This window comes from Lipotes vexillifer, unplaced genomic scaffold, assembly GCF_000442215.2.
Source record: "Lipotes vexillifer unplaced genomic scaffold, Lipotes_vexillifer_v1.1 scaffold717, whole genome shotgun sequence".
Lineage (NCBI taxonomy): Eukaryota > Metazoa > Chordata > Mammalia > Artiodactyla > Lipotidae > Lipotes > Lipotes vexillifer.
In genome coordinates, this window is record NW_006798707.1 from 5,172,809 (window position 1) to 5,176,999 (window position 4,191).

Sequence of the window (4,191 nt, forward strand, 5' to 3'; positions counted from 1 at the left end):
CTCTCTCTCTCTCTCTCTCTCTCGCACACACACACCAGCATTCTCTCGGGTCTTCTACTAAGCTAGCCTCTGTGAAATAGGTCACTTCCCCTAAACCTCTTGAAAGATATGAGTGGGGAAGAAAGCAGTATTGGGCAGATGTGCTTGGTACAGAAAAAATCTAGAGAGACTGAAGACTGCCAGGACAGCCACCATGTTATCAACACAATGTCGCTCTCCACAACAGACTTTATTTAAGCAGGAGATGAAATTCCACTCATAGGGTGGCTAATCATCCCAATTTGTCCCCAGCTGTCTTGGTTTTAACACTAAAACCCTGGCAAATCCCTCAGTCCAAGGCAAACTAGGATGATTGGTCAGCATAAACCAGTGGTTCTTAACTGGGGAAGGGGGATCTTCATCCCAGGAGCCTTTTTGGCAATGTCTGGGGATATGTTTTGTTGACAGAAATCATCAATAATCAATTAATAATAATAATAATAATAATAATAGAAGAGAGTTTTATTTGAGCCAAACTGAGGACTACACTCCAGGAGACAGTGTCTCCGACAGTTCCAGAGAAACATGGCTTTCAGAACAGTTTTATACCTTGTCGGAAAAAAGAGCATCTAACATGACAAGAGTACATCCCTTCATGGTTTCAGAAAAGACAGATCAGCACATACACAGCACATTTACTGACAGATCAGTAAAGCCCTGGCACCTAGGAAAGGAGACTTATCATCAAAGGAGTACCAGCACCGGTGTCCCAGGAAGGGAGGAATGTACTATTTATCTTTAAAATAGACAGTTTTACTTCTGGTCAATGCAGCCTTTTCTTTATCAGTTAAAGCAGGTGTACAACGTATATTTAATAGGTCACAAAACCGGCTGTTCTAGTTAGCATAAAGTTAAATCATGTATATGCCAGAATGACTTCCCCATACCTCAATATGTGAAAATTTCTTCCATCATTTCCTTTTTCTGATTGAATAAAATCTTTCAAAAGAAAGCAGTGATGACCAAAATATTTGTCCCCTGATGCCAGAGTGGTTGCTGCCTATCCAACATGTCCCTCAGTGCTAGGACTTCCTCTCTTTTTCTTTTTTCTAGGAAAAGAGTTGCCTAATTATTCTCATTGGGGAGTAATTAATTAATCAACCAAAGCAAACACAGAGGTATATGATGATGGATAAACATAGGCTATATTATCAATTATATCAAGTTGTTGCACAAACTTTATACTTGTGTTTGGAGCAGTCAACTTAGAGCAAACAGTGATACATGTCATGAGTACCTTGATAGCTAGGAAAAGAATAATAATACATACTACAACAATGACAATCATCTATAAAACAAAGCAGGAAAAAAAAGGCCTATTACTGAGGGAAGCTAACCAAAGAGATTATTTAAAGGGTTAGTTTCCCATACATCTTTTAGCCTTTTTGCCTTTTGGGAATTGTTTTTCTAAGTGTATGCCTACTTTTATACAGGTGTTGATATAAGTGCTACAAGTAATGTGAGCAATAGCACAACAACTCTTGTTAAACCAGCAGAAAATCTAAGGCAACCTTGTTATCAAATACTACTTGGGCTAAGGAGTTCAGGGATGTCTGTTGTGCTGCAATGCTTTTTGAAGTGTCCTCAGCTATTTGACCAATGGTGACTGACAGATTTCTGATCAGCTCTCTGCTTACATATACTCCTGCACTACGAATCGAGATTCCCAAAAGACTTCCCCACCAGGTATCTTGGTATCCTGTTAAAATGGACCTCTTGACTCTGTAATGAACAGAGAAAGGAGGTTCATCTATTGCCTTATATAGAAACAATGGGGTAGCAGAATGTACCAGCAAACATAATGATTCTATTTGCCAGCTATTAAGACATTTACGTGCCCATCTTTGAGAAAGTGGGTCAATTCTAATACCACATGCAAAGATAAAACCTGGGGGAGCACAAGCAGTCTCAATGATAGCCTTGGTAATTGGAAGTTTTCTTAACATAGTATTAAACCATGGATCATTTTTCTTGCAGCTTTTCCAAAAGCTATCTGTATGGCATTTGACATTTAAGAGTAGCTGGCATAATTTACTCGTGTTTTTCTCTTTAAGACATCTGTTAATTAAGTAAGGAACAGAGTGAAGCAGTCCTAGGGTATGTTGTATCTCGTCTCTAAAGACTGAGGACAGTATCAGACAAGGGATGGACACATTAATCTGTTGAAGAATTTGAACCTGAAATGTTAGGCCAGAGAGAGGGCATTCTAGATGAGTGGTGATGTTTGGAACATCAGAAAAGTCGGTGACAGGTATTAAGAGGGGCCTAAATCAGTCTTGTATTCACTGGGGAATTTGATGACAGATCCAACAATGTGTTAAATTGCCCTCAGTAACTATACGCTGTGACAACTTTACTAGACAATGTTCTTTTCATCCTGAACATTGGGGCAAAAGCATAGCTAGAAATAAAACAATAATTTTCAATTTGATAGAGAGATAAAAATTTGGTAAACAGTTCAATTGAACTGGTAGAGCGAGTCTTACAGGCTTGGTCCAGATTCTTGGGTCTGTTGTCTACCACTGATGTCTTCTTCTCATCTTGGCTTGATGGTACTTGCCTCAGTCAGTGAAAGCCAGGTAAGAAATAGGTGTTAAAGTTCACTTGGGTGGAGGGGACTTTTTTAAATGAGACATGTGAATCCATGAGTCTATGCCCTTTAATTTGACAGCACATAGATTAGTAGATAATACCTGATAAGGTATTATCAGGTATTATTATTTTACAACATGGCTTCAAAGAATCTTTTGTTTGATTTCTTTTCCAATGTGCATAATCTCCTGCAGAGATTGTACACATTGCAGGTTATAGGGCATCTGATCTTTATCCAAAGATAGATTATTGAGGTAAGCTTCAGAACCAAGCTTAGAATGTCTTCTAAATAATTCAGTGAAACTTCACAATAATGTAACATAGAAACAAGGAGCCATCTAGGATATGAGTCTTAAGCAATAAATAGCAAACCTCAATGAAAATTAACATCATGAGAACTTAATATACATGAAGGTATATTAATGAAACATTTTTTTCCTCTAAAATTATCCACATCTCTACAAAATATAGCCAAATTAAGACTAATCTGCTTGCAGAATAAGTCTGGTTTCAATAAACTTGGCCTGACTATTAACATAAGTGTAATTGATCATATGGACTCTTTGAAGTTTGACTTCGTTGGACCTTTTCATAAGGAATCCAAATGGAACTTTCAACAGGCTTCTTAAGGCCAGGAAAGTCATGCCAAGGACTTGCCATCAGATTCTGCCTGTAATACCTACAGGTTTGATAGGATTTCTCTCTTCTCAAGATCCAGAATATCTTGAGGTTCCTGCAAGTGCCAGGAAGTGGCCCTCCTTAATCACCTGGTAAGGTTGCTGGGAACCCGGTAAGTAAGGTACCAGCTTGTTTTTTCAAGGGGCTACATGGTTCCATAAAGTCTACCTTAGTTCTTTATAACTATCTAGCCATACTTTTTATGTATATTCCCAAATGTGACATTTCGGTCAAAGCCATAGTAATATTGCCAGTGTTTCCAACTGTGTCTTTTTATAAGGAGAACAAATTCTTATTGAACTCATGCAAATAACTGCATTGCCATGAAAATAAGAATACTCACTAATTAAGAGTTTCCAAATTCTGGTGGGATCAGGAAGGGAGAAAAGGTAAAGGTTTTAATTCTGATTACAAAGGTATAATTTACCAAACTGGTATAAGTCATAATTAGCTTAGGGGAAATGTTTCCTTATATCTGGAAAATAAAGATGAAAGGCCAGTAATAGTTCAGACAAAAAAATCACTAAAATTACCATTATATTTATCAGTTCATTCAATCCCATGTAACTAATTCTTATTCTTCTTGAGTCCAATATTTCCTTTAGTTCTGTTAATCTTGCCTGATGATTGAAGGCAATAGTGTCAGTGATAATTTCAAGAAGTTTGCAAGGTTTTTGTTAAGGCTCCTACAATTTACACAGGAAAGTGGGTGCATTGATCACTGGAGACTGTGGAAGGTATGCCCCAAGTAGAAAACATTTTCTAACAGTTTCGTTGTCATTGTGAGGGCACCAGCCTCGCAGTAAGGGAAGGCTTTAAGCCATCAAATGAAAAATGGAGTTTGCCAGGGATCCAGGAAGAGCCAAGCAGTCATCTTGGGTT